The sequence below is a fragment of the Octodon degus genome, unplaced genomic scaffold, assembly GCF_000260255.1.
Source record: "Octodon degus isolate 3935 unplaced genomic scaffold, OctDeg1.0 scaffold00424, whole genome shotgun sequence".
In the NCBI taxonomy this organism is placed as follows: domain Eukaryota; kingdom Metazoa; phylum Chordata; class Mammalia; order Rodentia; family Octodontidae; genus Octodon; species Octodon degus.
In genome coordinates, this window is record NW_004525000.1 from 310,375 (window position 1) to 318,184 (window position 7,810).

Sequence of the window (7,810 nt, forward strand, 5' to 3'; positions counted from 1 at the left end):
TCATAGTCCAGAGGCTTGAAGCTAGACAGTGGTGATGTTGAGGAGCTGATGGAAGAGCACTCAGTGGGATTGTCTACAGAGGAAATTCAGCAATTTCTGATGGAGAAATAGAGAATGAAAGCAGCAGAGTTTTCTGAAGAGGCAAGGGAGTATTAGCAGTAAGTGCAGCAAAGTTCTTTTCTGAAATTAAGAAAATCCTGAAAGAGAGATCTGTAAACATTTGTAGTGAAGACTCATCCAGACAAAAAATTAAATTGTTGCATTTACTTCATTAATGACAATGTCATGTCACATGGCAGAACAGTGTTAAAGGAAAGACAGACACAGACAACCTTAGACTAGTCTTTAGTTCTGAAAAGGATGAGACCTAGTGAGCCAGAAGCAGGTCCTAGAGGGTACCAACTCTCCCAAGAAGATAAATGACACTAGAAAGTCAGATTCCTGATATTCTTATGAAAGGGAACTGTCCTTCCAAACAATAATCACATTCCATTTCATCTTGCTTCCCTTTAAGCCAAAGATATCAACTTGCATGAAGAGAACAGTATGAAATTTGTGTTTCTAGGAAAGTAGGAACACGTTGTAACATTTTGGTGAATGCACTAGGAAAATTGTTGGTGTTTCTGGTACACTACACACATTAGACAACCTCTTTATTATGAAAGGTTAGTAAAGGGGTGCTTTAGGAAGTTCAGAATATATTATTGGTGTTTCCATTATTTCCTACGGGAAAATAGTCTTGACTTACAACTCACTTGAGTCACAACCAGCCCTTGCTAATGAATTGACTTCAAAAGTCAAGGGTCTACTGTATTAGATGTTGAATAAATGCTCATGGTAGAATAAAACTCCTCATTAGGAACTTACACAGGGACAGTTTTTAAGTTATTGCAAGAGTCTTTTTACTTGAGAAAAATTGGAAGCCTTTAAGAAATAAGCTAATAATTAAAATTTAACAGTGAATAGTACTATCACAAATATTTTGGAAACTATAATCATTTATTGAGATTAAATATGAAAATTTATATTGCTTTAATGGATATAGAATACTTTCTTCTCATTGAACACCAACTTAGAAGCAGTTCATACTTTGAAATATTTATTAAAAGATAGTAGCCATGCAGTGCTCTTGCTGTGACAGCTTCATTTCCTTTTTCACCTTTGATAAATAGTTTCCTCCCTTTAGAGTTCTCTGTATCTTATTTGAAGTGAGTCAAATCCTTTAAGGATGAAAGTTTTTGATTTTGGAGAAGGGCTACTGTGTAGTCAATCTTTATAATTACCTTAGGGGTTTCTTTTTAATGATATGAATTCACTTAATATGAGACATAGCCCAAAAGGAAAGAACAATATCCCACTTGTTCATGGTATGATGAGGGCTTCTCTATGCATTAAAATACTGAGTAGGACTTCCAGAGGAAGAACTGAATCCATCCATCATAGGAAGTCTCCAATTGACAATGGGTGTAGGTAGCTGCTAAAACATGGTGATGTGAGAATTTCTTAAACTCTACCTATCAGCCAGGGAAGAACACAAAAGCTTGAGATCATAGTCTCAGGATGTAAAGAAGTTTAATAATCAAACACTGCAATCAATCAACGTCTTAATCCCTCTCTCAGTATATTGAATATATACCAGCCTCTGAATAATACTTTTAAATCCTCTAAAAACAAATCTTGTTCTGAGATCTCTTCTAATCTATAAAAGTTGTTTCTTCAGCTAGGGAGATAGTTTAATGGTCTAAGAAGCTGCCTGTCAAGCACAAGGACCTAGGTTAGATTACTGGTACTGCATGCTGTGCTGGCCCCAGAACTCTGGGCATGCTGTACCATCCACCAAAACCAGACATAGTGTTGCACGCCTGTAATCCCAGCACCAAGGAGGCTGAGATAGGAGGATAACTATGAGTCTGAGCTATGTAGCAAGACCTTATATCAAATAAATAAATTAATAAATAAATAGTTAAAAATATTTAAGTGTTTTCTCATATTTTATAAGTGTTTTAATAAAATGCTCAGTGATTTGGATGAATTGAATTGGGTTTCCTAGTTGACATACTGCTTTTACTCTAATCTACTGGGCATATACTCACTTCTTCAACTAAATGTTAAACTATATGAGGGAAATAATCTTATTTCATATATCTCTGCATGAGTATTGTACAATGCTCATAGAATATTCAAGTAATTATTCATTGAATTTAAAATGTTAAAGAACAAATGATTAAATAAATGAACAAATCTTAGTTCGTAAATATGGTTTATACTGTTCTTCAAAATTAGAAGCAAATATTTATATTTCCAAGATTTCAAAGGATAACTTAAATTAAAATTCCTCTTTCATATAAACTTCTGTGCAAAGCAAAGTATAAGTCTATGTAATAAGATTTAGCTTCTTAATTTTTGCAGTCATTTTTCTGAGATGTATGCAGTTTTTTGTTCATGATTTATGAACTTAAAGCCTCTTCTATATATTTTTGTCTAAAATTATGAATCCACAAGTGTAAAAGATCAAAAAAATTTTAAGGGTAGAATTATGTTTCCATCTCTAGGTAGATTTTGTCATTCTTTTTATACCTAGGAAAGATGTTAAATGTGAAAATTAGGTATTGAAATTGAATCGAACTGATATATATGCTAGAATATAATAGCCCCAAGGAGAATTTCACCTTTTTAGCAAGATAAACACAAATCTTTGTTCAGTGACTTTTAAAAATATAGAAATTTACTTGAAATAATACAGATTTTAAATTCTGTCTCTTTGCTTTGCATTAATGAAATAGTACCTACGCAAACAATGCCTTAAATGAATTTCCAAGCCTGAAACAAAATGGGTAATCTTAAGCAAGTTACCAAACCTTTCCAGGCCTCAGTTTCCTTTCTTTAAATAGGATTTGTCATGAATATATATACAGTACTTACCATAGTGTAAGTAACCCTTGACTATAAAGTATTATTTTTAATATGCTCACATAAGATGTTGCTGCCACTGAATGAGGGATCTAGAAATAACATTGCTATCACTTAACACAACAAAAATAGTATACACTTTCCCAGTAGCCATGTTAAATGGCTACTTAATTGTTTAAAAATACATCCTTTACCCCAAATAATTTTGAAGCTTCTCCTTTGGAATTGCCTTTAAACTAACTCATCAGTCATTTAAATTCACTTGTTTATTTTATTTTATTTATTATTTATTTACTGTATTTAGGACAGGGTCTAAAGGGTCTACAGGGTCTCACTGCGTAGATCGGACTTGTAGTGTTCCTCCTGTTTACAGCCTCTCAAGTGCTGGTATTACAGGCATGCACCACCATGCCCAGTCTCAGTAGCCAGGGTGGGGCTGGCATGGCAGGCCAGGGGGTCAAACTCCTGGCCCCTGTGTCTGCCTAAGCAGATGCTTTAAACAGCTGAGCTATTTGGCTGGCCTGCACAGCTTGTTTATTTTAAAAGTAGTACAATCTTTGGGTATTACTCAATTTACTCACAAGATTTGACTATGAATGACTGAGCTATTTACAGAAATCTGCCTATTTGACAAAAAGAACTATTTCCTACCATTGGAAATAACTAAACAAGTTGTGAAAATGTAGAAGAGAATCACAGATGGTATTTTAGGAAATGGTTTTAGTGTCTGCTTATACTAAAACTTTTAGAAAGTTTATGCTACTTTTTTGACTGAAAACTTCTATCAATGTTGTACTTTCTAATGTATTTAGTTATATACATTTCTAAAGGTAATGCTTTTTATTGTTATGGTTTGTGTCTAGGTGTCCCCCAAACACCTCATGCAGTCATGGGCAACTTCTGGAGTTTGTGATTAATTCATGATCCAATGCTGGAATTATGGGGGTTAGTACTACATGCCCCCTGAGGCAAATAATCTGCATACAAATGTAAGGAGGAGAGAGACACTTGCTAGCTGATACAGCTTCTTCCCCTCCCTTTTGAATTTGCTGTTTTCCACCACCATGAAAGATTGCCCTCTGCCATGTGCCACTCAGACTTGGAGTGAGCTAATATGGACTGAAATCTCCACTAACTGTGAGCTAAGTAAACCTTTCCTTCTTTAATTTTGGGTGTCAGGTATTTTGTCCCTACAATGAAAGAAAAGTAACTAAGACAGAATTTGGTACTGGGAGTAGGGCCTTATTCTCACCTGACCATGTGGATTACAAGACTTTAGGAAAGGTTTATGGGAAGAGATAGAGAAGGGTTTGGAGATGTCTCCTACAAGAGAAGCACTAGAACACCTTCAACTGTTCTGTATAGAAGGATCCTGGTCAAAGCTCAGAAGACCAGAAGGGTGATAGAAATCCCACCTGCAAAGATCAGGCTGGGGAGGTTTCTTCTGGGAAGAAGGACTGCATTGGTTGTTGGACTCCAAATGATGTATGTTATGGCTTGGTGATGTTTATCTGTATTTTGCTTGTGTCCAGAGAATTTGGCAGACTGATATTAAGTATGGTGGACTGATTAATCTGGCAAAAGAAATTAGGGGTGCATGGCTAAGAGTCAAATGTTGAGACAGTGGCATGGCTATTGTGGAGGCTTTAGTCAAATCTATGTTGATAATCAAGAGCAAAGAACCCAGCAGGATGATTTAAAATGTGAGTTTGGCTGGAAAGGAAATGTCAATAAAGCTGTGGGCTTCAAAGGCTGAGAGATCTCCATTGCCAAGAAGGCACAAGAGAATGAAAAACATACCTTGAGGGCATCACAGGAGGCAGTAGTTCTCTGGCCTTTGCAGCCTCAGAACTGCAAGGGTGAGGGACTTTGAGGAGAAATCCACACAGCACTATATTCCAGAATAGAGGCAGTGGCCACAGCCCTCACCAGCTTCCAGAATGACAACAGCATAGAGAATTTGTTCTTTGGAATCAGGGTCAGAGTGCTCTGAAATTCAGGCACTCAATCTCTAGAGCCCTAGAGAAGAACGCTTGGCTATTGCTCCAGCTGGTATCAGACTTTGGCATCATCCACATGGCATTGGTTTTAGGTGCATGCAGAATGCAAGAGTTCTGGGGCTAAAAGGCTTTCACCTAGATTTCAGAATGCCTGGCAGGCCAGGCATTGTGCCCCTTGGAGGGAAGTATGTGAAACAAAGAGTGAAAAGCTTAATATATAGTGGATTCCCAGAAGTTTAGAAAAGTCAGGAATGTGAACTATCTAAGGAAAGCTGAAAGGAGGGAGCAATGGCTTCTCTCTGGTCAAAAAGAGAAGCCACAGATGCTACAACCAGCAGAAGTGCCACAGAGGTGAGCCACAGTGGAGCTCACAATTTGCCACAGATTGATTCAGATGTTCCAGATGGAACTACAGGACTTAACATTTGACCTTCTGGATTTTGGACTTGATTTGGTCCCAGTGCTTTGTATCCTGCATGTACCTTTTGGAATGGTAATGTTTTTCTAGTGCCATTGAATGTTGTAAATGTTTAACTTTTCATACATACAGGGGTGCATAGCAAAGAGTTTGCCCTAGTTCTTGGAGGAGACTCGGGAATTGGACTTTTCAGCAATGCTGAAACTGTTAGGATGTGGTGGCTCTTAGAGATGGACTAAAATATCTTTTGCATGAAGGGATGTACATGAGTCTTTGAGGGTCAGGGGAATAATGTTATGGTTTATGTCTAGTTCTTTAACCAAAGCCTCATACAGTTGTGGGGCAGCTTCTGGAGTTTGTGATTAATTCATGATCTAATGCTGAGATTATAGATGTAAGTGTTACACCCTCCCTGGAGCAGATAATCTGCATATAAATGTAAGAAGGAGAGAGAGGTTCGCTATCTGCTGCAGCTGCTACCCCTCCCTTTTACTTTCTGCTGTTTTCCACCACTGTGAAAGACTACCCTCTTCCATGTACCACTCTGCCTTGGAGCCAGCTTAGTGTGGACTATAATCTCTACTGTGAGCTATATTAACTTTTCCTTCCTTAATTTTAAGAGTTGAATATTTTGTCCCAGCAATGAGAAAGAGTAACTTAGAAGTTTATCATTATATTATTTTTATTATTAGGCAAGGATTAAAATAAACACAACAGGTAGTTTGGGGATGGACCTGGATAGATGGTGATGTCACATCCTCTGCACATGTGAGCTCTTTCAACAAGCTGTAATCCACACACTGGGATAGTCTTTGAAGTTCTGACCAAGTGTTGCAGAAGGTCTATCTTTTCAGTTAAAAAACAGAGGGAAAAAATGTGGCAGGAAAAGTAAAGCCCCTCTAGACCCTGACATTCTCCTATACTCCAGGGAATGAGATTTTCTCCTGGACAACCATTTGAAGGCTTTCTATCATTTAGTCTCTGAAGTGCAGTTTGAAAAGTCAAGCAGTGATCTCAATTTCCACAAGATCTTTGAGAATTGTTGGGAGACAAAGCTTACATTTGTGAAATCTTGCAAATGATCTATTGACTGTCTTTTGTTCTAGGTGATATTTTCCTGAGTTTAGCATTCTTTTCCCCACAGTACCACCTGTTGGCCAAGTAGATGTCTTTACACTGCTCATAGGAAGTGTACTTTGAGACACTGTACATACACACACACACACACACACACACACACACACACACACACATATACAAGCACTCACATTCAAAATACTGATACTGGTCGCCATCTCCTGAGGGCAGTGAGAAGAGGCCGAGATGGGAAAGACAACGCCCGGAGTCTCCACCGGAGAGGATCGGACTCCTACAGCCGCTGCAAGAGACCCGCCCACCCGTTTGCCCATCCCCCTGCCCCGTTCACAATGCAGCCTGCTTCTGCAAAGTGGTATGATCGCAGGGACTATGTCTTCATGGAATTTTGTGTTGAAGACAGTAAAGATGTTAATGTAAATTTTGAAAAATCCAAACTCACTTTCAGTTGTCTTGGAGGAATTGATAATTTTAAACATTTAAACAAAATTGATCTTTTTCATTGTATTGATCCAAGTGATTCCAAGCATAAAAGGACAGATCAATTTTATGTTGTTTACAAAAAGGAGAATCTGGCTAGTCATGGCCTAGGTTAACAAAAGAAAGGCAAAGCTTAATTGGCTTAGTGTGGACTTCAGTAATTGGAAAGACTGGGAGGATGATTCTGATGAAGACATGTCTAATTTTGATCATTTCTCTGAGATGATGAACAACATGGGTGGTGATGAGGATGTGGATTTACCAGAAGTAGATGGAGCAGATGATGATTCATAAGACAGTAATGATGAAAAAATGCCAGATCTGAAATAAACCTGAGTTCTGAAAAAGAAAATAACTTCACTGCAAGATTTCCTAATTGAGAGAATTCTTGAGTTGATAGCGCTAAAGGCAGATGCTTTATTTGCCTCCTTTGACCCATTTTCCAACCTCTTTTCTTTTTTCTTTAAAGCTTTACTAAGGGTTGATAATATACCATTGTATGAGGCAATTTCAAGTCACCTGAGAGTTTATTCTTATGCATGAACATTTCCCAGACTTTCACGAGCTGTTGAGGTCATAGACAATATAGCAATTGTGATAATAATAAAAAAAAATTTCACCTAAGTCTCCTTTACTTCATAACATAGTTACTGATATGACAGAAAGTTCTCAGCATAGGGAACATAACTAAATTTTATATTTTAGACATGGACTCAAAATTGGCTGATGTGTTAAACTGATAACTGGCCGTTCCTCTGGTGTACCTTTCAGAATTGTTCCACTAAAGTTTATTTTCCAAAAAACTTACTTCACATTATTGTATGTAAGTGATTACTTGTCAGTGTTCCAGATGTATCTTAGCTAAAACTAGTGAATGCCCTTAACTTAGATGGTTTTTGAAGCCTAT

General features: G+C 37.5%; 1 pseudogene; it reads left to right on the plus strand.

The window, feature by feature from the left end:
- The first annotated feature begins 6,645 nt into the window (after positions 1-6,645).
- LOC101567888 lies at positions 6,646-7,233 on the plus strand (annotated as a pseudogene).
- The last annotated feature ends 577 nt before the right edge of the window (positions 7,234-7,810 follow it).